This window comes from Canis lupus, chromosome 1 (assembly GCF_003254725.2).
Source record: "Canis lupus dingo isolate Sandy chromosome 1, ASM325472v2, whole genome shotgun sequence".
NCBI lineage: Eukaryota > Metazoa > Chordata > Mammalia > Carnivora > Canidae > Canis > Canis lupus.
In genome coordinates, this window is record NC_064243.1 from 88,392,953 (window position 1) to 88,414,096 (window position 21,144).

The window sequence follows — 21,144 nt, forward strand, 5'->3', positions numbered from 1 at the left end:
TTTGTAGAAAACAAGAATATGAGTACTTCTAGGGTCTAATGTAAAAATCATCTTTTTTTATGTGATGCTCAAAATGTTCTAAACAACAAAAAGCTGTAAATAAAATTATAATATATAATTATAACTGCTATTTACATATGTAGGCCAATCATAGAAATTAAAGGTTAAGATACAACTGAATCGCACATGCGTTTTGATACATTGGGAAATAGTGGGAGTATTAGGGACATGGCCAAAATCATGGGCTCACACTTTAATGAATACGTATTTGGCACACCATGCCTGGGATGCTAAAGTGAGGTTACGTAAGCATGCTAATTGACTGAGGGCTTATTACACTGAAATCAATAGCAACAATTTAAAAACACAACACATGAGGATCCCTGGGTGGCTCAGCGGTTTAGCACCTGCCTTTGGCCCAGGGCGCGATCCTAGAGTCCCAGGATCAAGTCCCACATCGGGCTCCCGGCATGGAGCCTGTCTCTGCCTCTCTCTCTCTCTGTCTATCATAAATAAATAAATCTTTTTAAAAAAATAAATAAATAAATAAAAACACAACACAAACTAGGGCAGGTGAGGGTATGAAGAAACTGCTACATTGCCATTGCCATTGTAAACTGCTCCCACCCTTTCTGAAAGCATTTTCAAAAAGCATATCTAGACTCATAAAAATTATATTTTACCCTAGGCTCCTATGTTCAGACAATAGCACAAATACAGAAAAGGCTATATGCACAGAACTTTTCAACAACACATTTTTCATAAGAGCAAAAAATGGAAAACTGAAAATATCCAGTAATTATGGCATATTAAATAAACTAAGACATATCCATTGAAAGGTACATTATGTGGGCATATATATGTTAACTATGAAGAGTATGTAGCAACATTTATTCACTCAACAAATACTTATTGAGCCAGCTTTACTATATCATGCTGAGCTCAGACAATACAATGACGCACAAAAAAAGGACGTTTTGCCCTCATGGAGCTTGTAGATAATACTTACAATGTAATATTCAGTGTAAATGAATATTACAGAATCCAAAATTCCCCACCATGATTACCACTATGCAAAGCTGAAACACAGGGGCAGAAGGACGGGAACAAAACACACCAAAATGCAAACTGTATTTGTCTTATTTGGGGTAGTGACACCACAGATAATTTCCCTCCCCATTTCAGCATTTTACAGATTGCATTTGGCATTTTTGTAATTTAAAATACTGTGGGATATATAAGAACATCAAGAAATACTATTAGTTGAGAGCTGCAGAATAGTAAGTGGGACATACAGAATAGCTGTGGCTCTGCATTCTGATGAACAGGAATTGAAAACAATTGTGCCCAGAGGAAAAGTATGAAAAGCTGTAGGATCTGAGCTAACTCCTTCAATTTTTTAACAAGCGCATGTTAATGAGTTGGTTCAAGGCCTTGTAACAATGTGTGCTTCTATAAAAGACTTGGACCAGTCGTCTCCTCCCCCTCCCCACCCCCATCCTGCACCCTGCCTTTCTGCCAGTCCAAGAACTCTGGAGAGAGGCCCCTGGTACAGGTGGAGAAAGAGCATGGGTTTGGGAGTCCCCAGACCTGGGCATCTGTCCCCATGTGTGCTCACTTTCTAGTTGTGTACTGAGGTAAGCTCCCTAGACCTACTTGAACCTGTTTTCTTTTCTTTTCTTTCTTTCTTTCTTTCTTTCAAGATTTTATTTATTTGAGAGAGAAAGAGAAGAGGGGCAGAGGGAGAAGTAGACTCTCCTGCTGAGCAGAGAGCTTGGTATGGGTCTTGATCCCAGGACCCAGAGATCGTGACCTGAGCAGAAATCAGAGGCTTAACCAACTGAGCCACCCAGGTACCCGTTTCACCTTTTAAAACTGAGGATAATATTATTTGCCTCGTAGGTTGTTGTTAATGCTAGAAATTATATATATGCAGAGATAAAAACTCTAAGATAGTGTATTACAATTATGATCAGCTACAGAGAACAGAATCTCAACCAAAGTGGCCAAACAAGATAGAGGTCTGTTTCATTGTTGTTGTTCTGTTTTTTACATCATAAATATCTGAAGGCAGACAGTCTCATTTTGGTACAGCAGCTCAGAGATTGAAACAGGGGACAAGGATTTTCTGGTCTTTCTACCCTGCTGTGTTTGCCTATGTTTTGACCCTCATAGGTCTGAGATGAGTCCTCCACCTTCAGTCATCTAAGGCATCATGTAGGCAAAAGCCCATGCCAGCTGAGTCTGCCAACAAGCTTTCCTGTAAGCTTTTCTGCTCACACTTTTCTGCTCACGTTAGTCAAAGCTCTGTGTGCCTGGGTGGCTCAGTTGGTTAAGCATCTGGCTTCAACTCAGGTCATTATCCGGGGGTCCTGGGATAAGCCCCATGTTGGGTTCCCTACTCAGTGAGGAGCCTGCTTCTCTCTCTTCCTCTGCTGCTCCCCCCTGCTTGTGCTCTCTGTCAAATAAATAAATAAAATATTTTTAAAAAATTAGTCTAAGTTGCTTCCTATGGCTATTCCTAATTACACATATATCCTACCAGGCTTACTGTAGCCTAGCATCTCCACTCTGCAGACAGGGCTTATATCTGGCACAAAGATACAATAATGTGTGTTGAGCTGAAACATTAAATTCAGTATAGGGAACCACATTCCTCATCAAAGTATGATTCCCTACAAAATAATAAATCAAAAGTAAAATAATAATTTTATGACTTGATATGACTAAATGCTCCTGTCCAGAAAATTCTGTGTGTTCCTTCTATACTGAATACTCACACTGAGGACAAAACAAAGCTACTCACCTGGCTCCCAAGCCATCCTATGAACCACATTATCCAGGTTGTTTTGCCTCACACTTGCCAGTTTGAAACCCAAGAGACAGAAACCAGAGGTAGTCCAATGTGTGGCCTGTTTGGAGAGCATGGTCCATGCTCTCTGTCCTGGACGGAACAGCCACAATTACACGTCAACTCTCCAGGAGAAATACATCCCAAATGCGGGTCTGGCAACTGTTAGGCACCCATGTCTGTGAGAAATTGTATCAAGAGCCGAGGAGTCACTAAAATGAGGAGCTGGGTTAATTATCCTTACCTATGGTTCCCAAGACAACGGGCAACAACCCTCTTAGGATCCGGGGTAATAAGATCCTTTCAAATTCACTTGGGAGATATCGGTTGTCTGTGGCTTGCACCTGCCTGGATGGATATGATTCATAGGGTTTTGCCTTCTGCTGAGCCAGATGAAAGCACCCCGCAAATGCATTGTGGTTCTTACTTGTCTATTTTCAGATCCCGCTAATATACGCTAAATAGCCCCCCAACAAAGGACCTCCTATTACAGACTTATCCACTTTGTGAGGAAGGAATTGATGCTGAGTAATTCATTCCTACCTAGATCCAGATTCTTGAGTCATAGCATTATAGCCACTCATGAGATTGTACCAAGTGATGGCTTGCTTTTTGCAATCATACAGAGGAAGGTCATGCAGATCCATAATCCCTCAGCCTCAATTCTGAAATTTTAGAGTTTTGTCTCTGAAACCAAATTTTGGTGCTTAACAAAATTTTTATAAGATTTTATTTATTTATTCATGAGAGACACAGAGAGACAGGCAGAGACATAGGCAGAGGAGAAGCAGCCTCCTTGCAGGGAACCTGATGCAGAACTCGATCCCAGGACCCAGAGATCATAACCTGAGCCAAAGGCAGATGCTTAACCACTGAGCCACTCAGGTTCCCCTGGTGCTAAGCAAATTTGGCAGCAAAATCTGACCTGAATTGATTTAAGTCTGTTTATGATCCGTATTTATTCTACTTAGTATAAGTAATCATACATTTCCCTGTGGATATATCCATGGGTTTAATTATGAAGTACTGCCCCAGACCGCTGGATGTATTTTGCAATGCTATGTAGTATATACTTGATAATCCTGAAGAGCTCTGCATTCCAAAACATTTGGCCCAAATATTTCAGATGAAGGATTATGGATAGGAAAAATAAACCGCCAGGAGATAAGCCATTATTGATGAGTTTTCAGCAGGTCATGGTGCACTTATTGCACCTTTATAAATTGTAGAGTCTCTGCTTTCCCGGCTTGGACATGTATTATTTAACCCTAACTATCGTGTGCTTTCTGAGTCTTGTGGAAATTTTTGCAAACTCATACACACCTCAAAATTCTTACCTTATGAATTTTTTTTACCTTATGAATTTTTTAAGAGATTTTATATATATATTTATTTTTTTATTTATTTATTTACTATTTTATTTTATTTTATTTTATTTTATTTTATTTTATTTTATTTTATATATTTATTGATGAGAGACAGAGAAAGAGAGAGGCAGAGACACAGGCAGAGGGAGAAGCAGGCTCCATGCAGGGAGCCCGATGTGGAGCTCGATCGCGGGTCTCCAGGATCACGCGCTGGGCTGAAGGCCCCGCTAAACCGCGGAGCCATCTGGGCTGTCCTTACCTTATAAATTTGCACTGGCTCTGCCTATATTTACAAGGATTGCCCCTCCTCACATGAAAAACAACTCCATTTCCTTGTACTGCTTTTCATATCAATAAGAAAACAAGAGTCCACCTAGAGCAAATATACTCATTTCTCTGCAAGTTTCCAGGGAAAGCAAATTAGAACAAGTCAAAGGAGAACATGTTCAGTTTTTAAGATGTATCCCACTAATTTGTGTGACTGTGGGGTATGATTTGTTTTGTGACTTCCGCATGATATTATCATAGCGAGTTAATCTCAAATATCCAGATAAGTCAGAAATGATTTGGAATGAAGAGAAGCAGAATTTGCCACCCCAGAATATATCTCTTTGGCATATGGATTATTTTAGGACGATGATTTTTTTTTTTGAAAAACGTCAGGCAGGAAAGAAGCCCTGAAAACCAAGTAGAAGTTACTTGGTTTTTTAAGAGCAATTTACATTTGTCTTCCTTTCTGCACCAAGAAGAGAAGGAGGTCTCTAAATCTCTAGAAATTCTTATCAATGAAGAAGACAAAGATTTAAAAAAAAAAAAAAGATTTTATTTGTCTATTCATAGAAATGCAGGGAGAGAGAGAGAGAGAGAGAGAGAGAGAGGCAGAGACACAGGAGAAAGAGGCTCCATGCAGAGAGCCTGACATGGGACTCAATCCAGGGTCTCCAGGATCACGCCCTGGGCTGCAGGCGGCGCTAAACCGCTGCGCCACCAGGGCTGCCCGACAAAGATTTTTTTTAAAGATTTTATTTATTTATTTATTCATGATAGACACACAGAGAGAGGCAAAGACACAGGCAGAGGGAGAAGCAGGCTCCCTGTGGAGGACCTGATGCAGAACTTGATCCCAGGGCCTTAAGCCAAAGGCTTAAGCCAAAGGCAGATGCTCAACTACTGAGCCACCAGGTGTCCTGAAGACAAAGATTTAAATCTGCACATTAACCTTACCCTTGTTTACTGTTCTTTTCCTGGTGCCTCCTCCTCCCCAGCCCTTTCCCCAAAAACATTTGTGTATAACTGGAGATTATTCATGGCTTGGGCCATTTCAGAGCCCAGAAATGACCCACAATTATATGGTCAATTAATCTTTGACAAAGGAGACAAGAATATGCAATGGGGAAAAGACAGTCTATTCAACAAATGGTGTTGGGAAAACTGGACAGCTACATGCAAAAGAATGAAACTAGAACACTTTCTTATATTATACAAAAATAAACTCAAAATGGGTATCTGGGTGGCTCAGTGGATTAAGCATCTGCCTTTGGCTCAGGTCATGATCCCATAGTTCCAGAATCAAGTCTGACATCAGGCTCCCTGCTCAATAGGGAATTTGCTTTTCCCTCTCCCTCAGCTCTTCCCCCCCACTTGTACTCTCTCTCTCTCTCTCTCTCTCTCAAGAAAAAAAAAAAAAAAGTTTAAAAAATAAACTCAAAATGGATGAAAAATCTAATGTAAGACCTGAAACCATAAAAATCCTAGCAGAGAGTACAGGCAATAATTTCTCTGACATGGGCTATAGCAACATTTTTTAGCTATGTGTCCTGAAGCAAGGGAAACAATAAAAAATGAACTATTGGGATTATACCAAAACAAAAAGCTTCATACAACGAAGGATACAACCAACAAAACTAAAAGACAACCTCTGGGATGGGAAAAGATATTTGCAAATGATATGTCTGATAAAGAGTATCCAAAATATATAAAGAACTGATAGAACTCAACACCCGAAAAAAAAATAATCCAATTAAAAAAATGGACAAGGGGAGATCCCTGGGTGGCTCAGCGGCTTGGCGCCTGCCTTTGGCCCAGGGTGTGATCCTGGAGTCCCGGGATCCAGTCCCTTGTTGGGCTCCCTGCATGGAGCCTGCTTCTCTCTCTGCCTGTGTCTCTGCCTCTCTCTCTCTCTCTATGTCTATCATGAATAAACAAATAATAATAAAATAAATAAATAAATTTTTAAAAAATTAAAAAATGGACAGAACACACGAACAGACATTTCTCTCAGACATACAGTCAATAGACACATGAAAAGATGCTTATCATCACTCATCATCAGGAAAATGCAAATAAAAACCACAAGGAGATATCACCTCACACCTGCCAGAATGACTAGAGTCAAAAACGTAAGAAACAACAAGTGTTGGTGAGGATGTGGAGAAAAAGGAACCCTTGTGCACTGTTGGTGGAAATGCAAACTAGTGCAGCCACTGTGGAAAACAGTATGGAGGTTCCTCAAAAAATTAATTACCATATGATCCAGTAATGTCACCACTGACTACTTACCCAAAGGACATGAAAATATTAATTTGAAAAGATATATACACCCCTATGTTTATTTCAATATTATTTATTATAACCAAATGATGGAAGCAGCCCAAGTGTCCATCTATAGATGAATAAATAAAGAAGAGTGGGAAATATATATATATATACACATATGCACATATACACATATATCTATGTATATAAGCTCTCTCTCTATATATATATATATATAATGGAATATTACTCAGCCATAAGAAAGAATGAAATCGGGATCCCTGGGTGGCGCAGCGGTTTGGCGCCTGCCTTTGGCCCAGGGCCCGATCCTGGAGACCCGGGATCGAATCCCACGTCGGGCTCCCGGTGCATGGAGCATGCTTCTCCCTCTGCCTATGTCTCTGCCTCTCTCTCTCTCTCTCTCTCTCTCTGTGTGACTATCATAAATAAATAAAAAAAAAATTAAAAAATTAAAAAAAAAAAAAAAAAAAAGAATGAAATCTTGCTATTTGCAACAATAGGGATGCATCTAGAACAGCCCGGGTGGCTCACCGGTTTAGCACCACCTTCAGCCCAGGGCGTGATCCTGGAGACCCGGGATTGAGTCCCACATCGGGCTCCCTTTATGGAGCCTGCTTCCCTCTGCCTGTGTCTCTGCCCCCCCCCCCCCCCCCGCCTCTCTCTCTCTCTCTCTCTCATGAATAAATAAATAAAATCTTAAAAAAAAATAGGGATGCATCTAGAGGGCATAATGCTAAGTAGATTAAGTCAGAGGCAGAAAAATACCATATGATTGATTTCACTCATATGTGGAATTTAAGAAACAAAAGAAACTAACAAAGAAAAAAAGAGACAAACTAAAAAACAGACTCTTAACTATAGAGAAGAAAGAAGAAAGTGGTGGTTGCCAGAGGGGAGGTAGATGGGGAATGGGTAAAATAGGTGATGGGGGAAAACAAACAAACATAGATCTGATCTTATCATTTCCATACCCGCAAATTCTCCTTGTTTAAAAGAAAAACAAACACTATTTTTTAAGAAGAGAAAAAACTAGTAAGTGCTAATTATAGAATGTTACATAGATCAATTCTGAGAAATAACATCGTAATTTCTCTGCATGCCAAAGTCTCATAAAAGACTTAATAAAGATATTAGGTCATAAGCAAAACTCTGCCACGAATAATAAAATTCCCTGAACTAGCTGTAGCTTTTTACTAACCATGGTAGAAGGTCCAAATTTAATAGATGACATGACATCTTCCTGTTTTTTTTTTTTTTTTAATTTTTATTTATTTATGATAGTTACAGAGAGAGAGAGAGAGGCAGAGACACAGGCAGAGGGAGAAGCAGGCTCCATGCACCGGGAGCCCGATGTGGGATTCGATCCCGGGTCTCCAGGATCGCGCCCTGGGCCAAAGGCAGGCGCCAAACCGCTGCGCCACCCAGGGATCCCACATCTTCCTGTTTTTGATGTAACAGTTGTAGTACAGTGACTAATAAAGCCATATAGTTTTTTTAATTTTTTTAAAATTTATTTATTCATGAGAGACACAGAGGAGAGGCAGAGACACAGGCAGAGGGAGAGGCAGGCTCCATTCAGGGAGCCTGACATGGGACTCGATCCCAGGATTCCAGGATCACACCCCGAGTCGAAGGCAGACACTCAACTGCTGAGCCACCCAGGCGTCCCAGCCATATAGTTTATAAACATGTCTCTTCCTTCCTCCAAATTCTTGCATGGAGCAAGAATACAGGAGCAGGAGCATACTCCAATCCCTTATCTACAGATTCATGGTCCCTAAATCTAGCCCCTTGTCCATCCCCTCTTCACTCATTCATTGCTCCCCAGATTCCAGACTGCTTACTTTATCTGGATTCACATTCTTCCCACCTCTGTTCAAATCTCTCCCCTATCAGAAATGGCCCCATTTGTCCTTCCAGTTGACTCCTTGGCATGGAGTGCCTCCTCTCCTCTCCACTTGCTACAGTTTGTTCATCCTTCAAGGCCTTCTCCTCCAATCTTTCCCTAAATCAGAAACAATTGCCAATTTCCTTGAACTGATATGGTATGTTATATTAAGCCTCTCTTTGAATGCAATTTTGGGTTCTGGATCGAAGGCATTATGCTTCTGCCTTTCTTGCCGACCAGACTGTAGAGTATGAGAAGAGTGTGACAGTGCATACAATAGGTGCTCAAAGCAAGTTGGTCAGAACTGACTTCTTATTCTGGGTACCTCCAGGACATTATACTCTCCACATCTAGACCCTTTATTGAAGGTATTGTTTCTCAGCTTTAAGTGTGAGTGCTAGTGACTGTGCCATGCTAGAACACAATGGTGCCAAGTGTGACTTCACGGCAGCTGCCCATCAGCGGAGAGAAGAGATGGCCCTGTCTTTGTTTACCTAATTGAGCCCTTAGGTCTAGTGGAATTTCTGAGGGAGTTGGCAGGGCAGATGTTTACTGTGTGTCATCACCAGAAGAAAGAAGGCTTTCAATAAGTGAGTCCTGAAACTGAGGAAGGCAGATTTTTGTTGGTATTTGCCTTTGTGTCATTGTGGAGGGAGAAATCAGTGCTGACCCATGGGAAACCCCACTGTCCAGTCCATGTCACACGGACGTCTGTCTCATTGAGAATCCTACTAATGGCCGTGCAAGATTAGGTGGATGGAAAGTGGAGACTCGCCTCAGTGTGCAAGCTGCATCTCATGCACAGCACTTGACTGATTTCTGGATTATGAAGGAGCAACTAAGAGAATAAACCTTTTTTTTAAAAAAGTTAAAAGTTGGGATCCCTGGGTGGCGCAGCGGTTTGGCGCCTGCCTTTGGCCCAGGGCGCAATCCTGGAGACCCGGGATCGAATCCCACATCGGGCTCCCGGTGCATGGAGCCTGCTTCTCCCTCTGCCTGTGTCTCTGCCTCCCTCTCTCTCTCTCTCTCTGTAGCTATCATAAATAAATAAAAAAAAAAAATTAAAAAAAAAAGTTAAAAGTTATTTGAGAATTATCATAGCAAAATAAAACAAAAACCAAACAAACCCGAAACCCGACAACCATCCCAAACAAATATACTTCTATTGCTCCAACTATTGCTGGGCTGTCTACAGTTGCTCTAGCAGAAAAGGGCAAAACCTGGAAGCTATTTTATTTATGCTTCGGATCTGGTGGGCTAAGCGCTGGGCTAGTGTATGATAAATCACTACTGATTTTCCATTATTGTGACGAATGCAATTTATCGTAAGGTTTCAAATCCAGGTGTATAAATCCAAAGGGGGATGTTAAGCACTTGTACTTCTGTGATGGAGCGCTTAGAAAATTTAAGACCCAGGTGGCACGGAAGGGGGTGGAGGGGCTCCGTCAGTTAAGCATCTGCCTTCAGCTCAGGTCATGATCCCGGGGTCTTGGGATGGAGCATAAATAAAGTAGCTTCCAGGTTTGCCCTTTTCTGCTAGAGCAACTCTAGAGAAGTGCAAGAGGGTGAGTGAAATTTCCAGTAGATGGAGCACTGGCCTAGATGCCTCCCACTCCTAACCAGGCACCAAGCCCTGGACAGACTGCCCAAATCCTCTTGCCCACTGCTTGCTTACGGCCATAGCATCTATTTAAAATGCACAACTACTAGGTAGACTATCCTCCAGGGCATATTGTACAGTAAAGAAGCAAAACAAAAAACCAAATCCGAGGGGCGCCTGAGCGTCCACCTTAGGCTCAGGTTGTGATCCTGGGTCCTGGGATCGAGTCCCGCATCGGGCTCCCCGCAGGGAGCCTGTTTTCCCTCTGCCTCTCTATGTCTCTCATAAATAAATAAATAAATAAAATCTTAAAAAAAAAAAGGTGCAAAGCAGTCTGTACAGTGTACCATTGACCCTTGCACAACGCAGGGGTGATGGGCGGGCGCCAACCCTTGCGCGGTTGAAAATCTGAGTACCACCAGTGATTCCCCCAAACTTGGCTACTAATAGTCTGCTGTTGACTGGAAGCCTTACCAGTAACAGAAACAGTGGATTAACATGTATTTTGTATGTTGCATATGTTATACATTCTATTAGTACAATAAAGTGAGATAGACGAAAATGTTAGTAAGAAAATAATTTTTTTAAAGATTTTATTTATTTATTCATGAGAGACACAGAGAGAGAGAGTAAGAGAGAGAGAGAGAGAGAGGCAGAGAGACACAGGCAGAGGGAGAAGCAGGCTCCATGTAGAGAGCCCGATATGGGACTCGGTGCCAGGACCCCAGGATCATGGCCTGAGCCCAAGGCAGATACTTAACCACTGAGCCACCCAGGTGTCCCTAGTAAGAAAATCATAAGGAGGGGTAGGTATGTGGGGCGGGGAGGGGGCGGGGCTCAGTTGGTTAAGCATCTGCCTTCTGCTATGGTCATGATCCCAGGGTCCTGGGATCAAGCCCTGCATGGAGCTCCCTGCTGTGGGGAAGTCTGCCTCCCTTTTCTCTCTATTCCTCCTCCCTGTTGTGTTTTTTTTTTCTCTTTCTCTCACAAATAAATAAATAAAATTAAAAAAAAAGAAAATCATTAGGAAGAGAAAATCCATGAAAGTACATTTACAGTATTGTGCTGTAAAAAACCCACCTGGGGCAGCCCGGGTGGCTCAGCAGTTTAGCGCCACCTTCAACCCAGGGCGTGATCCTGGAGACCTGGGATCAAGTCCCACATCAGGCTCCCTGCGTGGAGCCTACTTCTCCCTCTGCCTCTCTTTGTGTGTCTCTCAGGAATAAATAAATAAAATCTTAAAAAAAAAAAAGTGGACCCCCACAGTTCAAAACTGTGTTGTTCAAGGGTCAACCATCCTACCGTTTATAATTTTAAAAGTATCATACATATGTCTCAGTGAATATGAGGCAGTCTTGATTTACAATTTTCATTGATCAGAACTCTTCCCAATACATTTTATTTGTTTACTTTTCTGTTTGAGGGGAGAGAATGTGTGTTCACCTTGGTGTCCTAGCTCCTGGCTTGGACCAAGTGGGCAATCTATAAAGTCAGTTGAATAAATGAATCTTTGAATAAAGGCAAAAACACTGCTCTTAATAGCGTCCCCCTTCAGCATGTGTAGTGAGCCAGTTTTTTTTTTTTTTTTTAAGGTTTTATTTATTTATTCATGAGAGACACAGAGAGAGAGAGGCAGAGACACAGGCAGAGGGAGAAGCAGGCTCCATGCAGGGAGCCCGATGTGGGACTCAATCCCGGGTCTCTAGGATCACGCCCTGGGCTGAAGGTGGCGCTAAACCGCTGAGCCACCTGGGCTGCTCCAGTATTTTTTTTTTTAAACATAAACACACACAAAAAATAAATAAATAAAAAAATAAACATAAACACAGATCCATCTGATGTGTCATGTCCTACCTCTTTAAAGTTTTTTTTTAATCAGAAAGAGCCAGAGGCAAAAAAAGTGATGAAACCACACACACACACACACACACACACACACACACAGAGGAAAAACATCTATTAGACCAAAACAAAACCAATTTACAAGCTCTGGCTCATCATCTTGATAGCTATGTGCACTAATCCTGTAATTTATGACTGAACACTATTATTTTCCTTCTCTGGGCATTAGGCAACTCAGGAAACCGTTCCAGAAAAATTTCAACACTGCTGACACTCTTGATTATTAATATTATTAATACTGTTTATTTTTTTAATGGCCCATCTTCTAAGCCCATGTATCAGATCTTAGACAAGAATGTATTTATAGGGTTGCAGCCCCAAAGCAGCGCTGAATGCTTTCCACTGGGAATGTCCTGCCTTCCCAACAGTGACCTCACTTCCCAGAGCCCTGGGAATCTCTCCTTCCTTTCAAGCTGCCCCAGGGACGCCTTTTTCTCTGCCATGGGGAGGGTGGGGTGCGAGGAAGGGATGGGGGAGAGACAGGGGTTGTTAGTAATGCCTCTAAAGTTCCAACTTCCTCCCTCCCTTCTCTGTCCCACCAACATCCCTCCACTAGAGGTGGCTCTGATTTTCCTAACAAGACTGTTCATCATCTCTGTGGCCCCTGACTTCTCTCCTGCTCTACAGAGGAATTCCTCTGGGGAGTCAGGAGTTGGTCAAAGACTTCTGCTCTGCCCCTAGAGTTTGTCCAGTGGTTTGTATGGTGAGTGAATTCTCCTTGGGAGCCTGATGATTTTACCTTTATCTATGGCGTGTGCATTTTACCTCGGGCATGAGGTGGACCTGGCAAAATGTTCTTAAACACTGGTGAAAAATCCCAAGAAAAGGAAAAGCAGCCAGACCAGAGGCTGCAGTTTGTTGCTGAATCACACAGTGGTCACAAACCACAAAGATGATCATCAGGATGATCAGGTCGGTTGTGAAAAGCAAACTGAGGCCCACTTATATCCCAGTGTCTGGAAGGATGTTCACCATGATGTTTTCATAGCTTCTTGCAATCTTTTTAACTTTCTCTTAGTTTTTTCTTTTCTTTTAAATTTTTATTTATTTGCTTTAGAGAAAGAGAGAGAAAGCACTTGAGCATGAGCAGGGGTAGGATCAGAGGGGTAGGGAAAGGCACAAGCTGACTGTGTGATAAGCGTGTGAAGCCAGACTCCAAGGTTGATTCCAAGACCCTGAGATCATGACTTGGGCCAAAACCAGGAGTTGGGAGCTTAATCTAATCGAGCGAGCCGCCCAGGTGCTCCTTAAGTTTTTTTCAAAACCCCTGAAAGACCCCACCCATTAGAGCTGGGATTTAAGGACAGTGAGCTTACCAAGGCCGGAAGCCCCTTCTGGAAGCAATGTCAGGGGAGCTAGCAGGTACCCATCCAGACACTGCCAAGTTGGAACAGGAGGTAGGATTCATTTTCTTGCTCCCTGCTTCCGCCTCCCAGAGTTGGGCACATACCTGGCTTAGGATAAAGGAGTCAGGTCCTTGTAAAGTTTCCATTATCTATGGGTAGCTCCACCTGAGGACAGACCAATGTTTCCTCCTCCATCCCCTGTGCCTTTAGGTTTCAAGGGACTAGTACCAGATCTGGAAGAAGCAGGTCTCAGCAGGTGATGCATAAAATTGAATCAAAGAGCCCTTAAAAGAGGCAAAAATGGGCCACAAAGGAAGAAGGTAGGCAATGACAGCATAGGGGATGCTGTCAGAGGCTCTTGGTGGTCTAGAATTGGTCTCAACGTTAATTCTAGAAATTCAGAAAACCTAAGTGGGATTGTGGGATTACTATGAGGAAAGGATGGTGCAGTGGATCCACAAAAACAAACAAACAAACAAACACAAAAACTCAGGACCTCTTTAGAGGCAGAACCCGGGCTTTTTAGGGCAGTGAAAATACTCTGTATGATGCTATTAAAAAGCAAAGTTCAACCGAACATATTTGAAGATCTAATTGGCTTCATTAAGCATCGGGCAGCATCCCATCTGGTAGGGGGGAGCTCCCAGGAGTTGTAGATGTTGGAGGGTTTTTATAGGAAGGAGGGTAGGGCAAGAAAAAAAAGGGACAGTTCCAGGCAAGGTCACTTTCCCCTGGGGGAGAAGTTGGGAGGGAGTGTCTTATCAGGCACATGACCTCATCTTCCCCTGAGGAATGGGGAGGGCCCTTGTGGTAGATCACCTCACCGATGCAAAGCAGAAGATTCTTGACTGACCAGTTAAGACTGCAATTCTGGAAAAAGTTGAAACTACAATTACATTAGGTTATAACCGTGGTTGGTGATTTGGCCCGAGTGATGCCATATTGGGTCTGTGGTTTTCTCTTTAACAATAATATTGTAGGGGAGGAAGGCTTTCCCTCTGGTGTAATAGCTGGGTTTATGGGATAAACTGACAGCAGGTAGATTAACAGGAGAAAATGTATATAAACTTACTAATTGAGATTTGAGTTTATGTAGGATCTTCCTGGGGAAGAAGACAGGGGCTGTAGGTCCCTTAGGGGAAAGTAAATATTTATTAAAAATGATAGATGGGCTCTTGGGGTGCCTGGGTGGCTCAGTGGTTGAGCATCTATTTGCCTTGGGCCCAGGTCATGATTCCAGAGTCCTGGGATGGAGTCCCACATTGGGCTCCCCACAGGGAGCCTGCTTCTCTCCCTGCCTGTGTCTTTGCCTCTCTCTCTGTCTCTCATGAAAAATAAATTAAAAAAAATTTTTTTTGAAAAATAAATAAAATCTTTTTTTTTTTTTAATTTTTATTTATTTATGATAGTCACAGAGAGAGAGAGAGAGAGAGGCAGAGACATAGGCAGAGGGAGAAGCAGGCTCCATGCACCAGGAGCCTGATGTGGGATTCGATCCCGGGTCTCCAGGATCGCGCCCTGGGCCAAAGGCAGGCGCCAAACCGCTGCACCACCCAGGGATCCCGAAAAATAAATAAAATCTTAAAAAAGAAAAAAAAAAAAAAGATGGGCCCTTAAGAAGAATAAATGGGAGATAGGTAGGATAGTGTGTAACAATGTCTGTCTGGGTGTGGTGTCAACATCTAGTCTCCTCTCCTAAGGTAAAGGTCAAACCTCCGGGATGATGAAATTCCTAGGGAGGGGATTTATGACAAGCGAGTTTCTTTTGCCTATGAAAGGAGGTAGATAAGAGGAGGTCAGAGAAAGTCTCTCCCTGTGCTTTCTGTTTTTCGAGAGCCTTCTGACCAAAATAGTATGCTGCAGCCGCATATTTTGAATTGTCCTCACCTCCTTCACTGGAATAATGGGTATGTGTCATTATGCATTTGTCTGAAACCATAGAAGGCATAACAGCAAGACTGAACTCTAAGGTAAACCATCTGTCAATGATTACCAACTGTCAGTGTCGGTCCATCCATCTTAATAAATGAACCACCCTGGTGGGGATTTGATAACAGGGGAGCCTGTCCATGAGCTGGGAGTAGGGGAGGCAAAGGGCATATGGGAAAACCCCTGTACTTTCTGCTCATTTTTGCTGTGAACCTAAAACTGCTCTAAAAATAGTCTTTAAAAAAAAGCTATAGAGAACTCCACAGAGCTTTTGTTTGTGGGTAATCAGAGAGCAAGAGCTCCTGTCCCCTTCAAGGGTCCTTCTAGTTAAACTAAGAAATTGGGGTTGCCTGGGTGGCTTAGGGAAGCATCTGCCTTCAGCTCAGGTCCTGATCTCAGGGTCCTGGGATGGAGCCCCACACTGGGCTCCCTGCTCAGCGAGGAGTCTGCTTTCCCCTCTCCCTCTGCCCCCTTCCTGCTCATACTCCCTCTCAGTCTCTCCCTCTATCTCAAATAAAGAGATAAAATCTTAAGGAAAAAAAAAAAAGCAAACTGACAAGAGATAGGTGAACAGGAGACAATCAAATGTACTGGATATGTACAGGGACTCCACACAGACACAGAGATTACTTTTTGTTGTTTTTTTTTTTAAGATTTTATTTATTTAGGGACGCCTGGGTGGCTCAGTGGTTGAGCACCTGCCTTCTGCCCAGGGTGTGATCCTGAGGTCCCAGGATCGAGTCCCACATCAGGCTCCCCGCATTGGGCCTGCTTCTCCCTCTGCCTGTGTCACTGCCTCTCTCAATCTGTGTGTCTCTCATGTATAAATAAATAAAATCTTAAAAAAAAAAAGGTGGGGTCACCTGGGTGGCTCAGAGCTTCAGCGTCTGCCAGCAACTGAGGTCGTGATCCGGGGTCCTGGGATCGAGTCCTACATTGGGCTCCCTGCGTGGAGACTGCTTCTCCCTCTGCCTATGTCTCTGTCTCTCATGAATAAATAAATAAAATCTTATAAAAAGAAAGAATGGCATTATTTTGTAGTTTTGTAAATCTCTAATGTTTGGCTTAAGTGAAGGGTACCAGAATGTACCACTCCAAAATATGCCTTTTTGGGGTATGAATTATTCTGGACTCAAGGCCAGGGAGAATCAGCCCTAAACAGGAAAAACTCTACAAACTAGATACTGTTTTCCTTTTGTAAAGGGTAATTTACATTTCTTTTTTTTTGTAATTTACATTTCTAAAGGATGTTTCCAACTGTAAAAATACCTCCCTCCCCCTTACCCGGAAGATCTAAGGACTCTTATTGGTGGAGAGGACCTAGATTAAATCTGCATTACAAAGTTTACTAAACAAGTCTGTTTACCATATTTCTCAAGGTCACCGTTCTAAAACTTGCCTATCCTGACTAGAAGGCCAAAAACCTTTTGCCTTTTTTAACCCAAGATGGTACAGAAGCCCAAATTCCAACTACCCCTTTGGATTATTCATCCCTGGGTTCTCCCTTGTGTTCATGTGTTAATGCACATGTTAATAAACTTCTATTTGTCTTTCTTGTTCGTTTTTTTTTTTGTTGTTGTTGTTAGTCTCTCTCTCTCTCTCTTTTTTTAAAAAGATTTTATTTATTCATGAGAGACCGAGAGAGGCAGAGACACAGGCTGAGGGAGAAGGATGCTCCCTGCAGGGAGCCGGATGTAGGACTTGATCCCAGAACCCAGGGATAATGACCTGAGCCAAAGGCAGATACTCAACCACTGAGCCACCCAGGCGCCCCTCCTCTTAAAAGATTTTATTTTTAAGTAATCTATCTCTACATGTGGGGTTCAAACTTACAGCACCGAGATCAAGAGCCACGTACTCCTGTCTTTTGTCAGTCTAATTGACAGGGCCCCAACTTGACGACCTTAAGATGACTCAAGGAAAAGGATTTTTTCTCCTTCCCTACACCCCTCACTGACACCCCCACCCACCCCCACCAGCCTTTTTTTTTCTTTAAGATTTTATTTATTTATTCACGAGAAACACAGGGAGAGAGAGAGAGAGAAGCAGAGGGAGAAGCAGGCTCCATGCAAGGAGCCCGATGTGGTTCTCCTAACGGGGACTCCAGGATCGCGCCCTGGGCTGAAGGCAGGTGCTAAACCGCTGAGCCACCCAGGGATCCCCCCACCAACCATTTTTCTATAAAATTTACATTTCTTATTATCACTTTTAGAACTACATTTATTTGGGCTACCCTGGGAAACCCATAATCATCACACATTCATTTAATATTTATGTGGACCTTTCTGTGTGCAAGGAATTGTGTTCAGTGCTGGCACTACAGCAGTAAATTGGGGATACACGGTTCTGTCCTCATGGAGGGTATAATCCAGCAGAGGCGGCATGTTCTAGACTAGTTAATTCCTGTTGCCATCAGTGCTGGGAAGAAATACCGTGCGCTGAGAGATCATGGGACAATCAGGGGGTCCAGGGTGATGCAGTTTTGTAATGTTGATGAGGTTTGGTGGAGCAAGGTCTGGAGCCGATGACGAAGAAAGAATTCTTTTTTTATTTTTTTAAGAATTCTTTTTAAAAAATATTTTATTTATTTATTCATGAGACACACACCTAGAGAGGCAGAGACCTAGGCAGAGATAGAGGCAGGCTCCCTGCAGGGAGCCCAACATGGTACTGGATCCCGAAACCCCGGGATCACACTCTGGGCCGAAGGCAGATATTCAACTACTGAGCCATCCAGGTGTCCCCAAGAAAGAATTCTTGAGACATCTTTGCTGCAAAGGAGTGGTTTTATTAAAGCACAGGGGTAGGGGTGGTAGAAGGGGAGGAGGGCGGGGGGTGGGAGTCATTCACTGGGGGTTATTCTGTATGTTAGTAAATTGAACACCAATAAAAAATAAATTTAAAAAAAATAAATAAATAAATAAAATAAACCACAGGGGGCAGGACCTGTGGGCAGGAAGAACTGTTGCCCTGGGCTCATGAGAGGTGGTTGATTATATCCTTAGGAGCTGGGGGAGGTTAAAAAAAAGAAAGTTTCAAAAGAATTTTGTATGCTAAAGAGGACCTACAAGATACTGGAGGCCTTTTCACTGTCAGATGAAGGTGGTTTTTCCCCTCCAGTAAAGCATTATCGTTAAGACAGTTGGGAATTTTCTTCCAGAAGTTAGGTTATTAATAAGAATGCTTTTTATCTTGTAAATCACGAAGACATTTTGTAAACTGAGGAAGACTCAGGTCTATAGGACTATAATCTCTATAAATTAACTGTGTTATTCCTTTCCCTTAGCTTTAGGGCAGCCAGGAGTGCCTGAGGAATGTCACAGGCGTGCCACCTGTGGAAGGAGAGGTCATTCATGGGGATGTCAGCTTGTGATTTGTCCTCAGTTAGCCTTCTGTTCCCTCATCACAGGTAGAGAGAGGCCCCATTGAAGGAGGGATCAGCAAGGCTGAGCCAAGAACATTTTTCAGGCACAACAAATGCCCTGAGCAGAAAAGTGGGAAATAAAGGACCAGTGTGGGTTCAAAGCTGGCCAAGTCTCAGAGTCAGGAGAAGCAAACCCTTTAGGGAGCTGGGGATTTGGAACTGTCATAGCTGACATGTTGAGTGAGGGGAGGAAAATGCATCTTACAAAGGTAGGGGATCCCACTTTTGAAAGCTCACTCTGGGTGTGGCATGGAAGATGGGCTGAGAGAAAGGGAGGGAGGGAGAAGCAAGAAATCTCCTGTAATAATGCATGTGAGAAATGATGAGAACCTGATTGTGAGTAGGCATGATGTATAGTTCTGGAGAGGTCCGGAGCCCAGGGCCAAGAAGGAATCCTTGAGACATCTTTGGTGCAAAAAGGCGATTTTATTGAAGCAGGGAGACAGGACCCGTGGGGAGAAAGCAGGGCTGCGCCGGGTCAAGAAGAATGGCTGACTTAAATACTCTGGGCTTGGGGGAGGTAAGGACAAAGGGAGGTGTCTCAAGGGACTTTCATATGCTAAAGAGGACCCTCAGGGTACTGGAGGCCTTGCTATTATCAAACTAAGGTTGTTTTTCCCCTCTAGCAAAGCATTAGCAATAAGATAGTTGGACCATCCTGGAGGAAGGTCACACAAATCCCACCCAGGAGGCGGGGGAGCTCGTCGGGTGTCTGCTAGTGCTTTGTTCTCAGCTTGCCTTTTGCTCCCTCATCAGGTAGAAGGGGGGCAGATTTAGGGAATGTTTGGTGAAACATTTGAGGAGACTTGCTTATGGGCTGGCCAGATGAATTCCAGCACAATCAAGTGATATGCTCTAAACATTTTGCACAGCTCTAGGTGGTACCATTCACATCACATTGTGATTATTGTCATCTCTGTGAATAGAGATGCCTAGATTTATGCAGTGCACAGCCTGGACAGCCTCACATGGCAACTTTGATTTTAAATTCATGTAATTCTATTACTTTTGAGCCTTGGAGATTTTTAAAGTTTACTTTCTCTTCTGGTTTTATTTAAGCCATTTTTTTTTTTTAATCAGTTAGCGTTGAAGGGAGTAAAAGTAACTAGGGAATGGCATTGTCTTATTTTTCCAAATAATCTAGGCACCTTTTCCACTTAACATGGCAGAAATAAGGCTAAAAACTTTGAAGTTAAGATATGGCACTACCAATGCTCCCACAAATCACAGAAACAGAAGTGAAAAGTAGGGGCCTACCTTGCACTAGTATTTATTTATACCTGGACCGAACCTCAAGAGGCCTGACTTGTGAGAGTAGAGGAAAGTCTTTGGGAGCCAATCTTCCTGCTGTGTGCAGGTGCTTTATTCCACAGTTTAATAAATCTTCAATAAACAGCTCAATAAATATGTCCTGGTTTTATTGACTTAAGCCCTTTAGTTCTGTTTTATTATCTTTATAAGAATAGAAACAGTCTATTTCTTTTTTTTTGTCCCTTGGAAATTTGTAACCTTTTACCAACCTGGCCCTTTATTTCCCCCTAAACCTGGCAACCACTTTTCTACTGTTTTGACTTGAAAACAATGTTGAGGGATCCCTGGGTGGCGCAGCGGTTTAGCGCCTGCCTTTGGCCCAGGGCGCGATCCTGGAGACCCGGGATCGAATCCCACGTCGGGCTCCCGGTGCATGGAGCCTGCTTCTCCCTCTGCCTGTGTCTCTGCCTCTCTCTCTCTCTCTCTCTCTCTCTGTGTGTGACTATCATAAGTAAATAAAAATTAAAAAAAAAAAAAAAAGAAAACAATGTTGATTGATTGATGGATTGATTTACAGATTTCACGTGTAAGTACCATGCAGTATTTGTTATCCTCTCGTTTATTTCATTTAGCATGATGCCTTCCAGGATCATCCTTGTTGTAAATGACGGAATTTTCCTCTTTTTTTAAAGGCTAAATAATATTTCATTTTGTATGTGTGTCTGTATGATGAGTATATGTTTACACACATACACACACACATCCATATATATCACATTTTCTTTGTCCATTCCTCTATCAGCAGACACTTAGGTTGTTTCTATAACTTGGCCATTAGGAGTGATGTAATGAACATGGGATGCAGATGTTTCTTTGAGATAATGGATTTGTTTCCTTTGGATCTATACCCATAAATGGATCTATGGATCCTATGGTAGTTCTATTTTTCATTTCTTGAGGAGCCTCCACAGTGGTAGCTCTAATTTACATTCTCACTGGCAGTACACAAGGGTTCCTTTCTCTCCATATC

At 42.7% G+C, this 21,144-nt stretch overlaps 1 long non-coding RNA gene across 1 annotated transcript in view; it reads left to right on the forward strand.

The window, feature by feature from the left end:
- Positions 1 to 1,098: 1,098 nt before the first annotated feature.
- Positions 1,099 to 21,144, forward strand: part of LOC125752256 (uncharacterized) — a 31,959-nt gene continuing 11,913 nt past the window's right edge. Inside the window, exon 1 of the long non-coding RNA XR_007401290.1 lies at positions 1,099 to 1,853. This is a non-coding gene — a long non-coding RNA (uncharacterized LOC125752256). The remainder of the gene's footprint in view (positions 1,854 to 21,144) is intronic.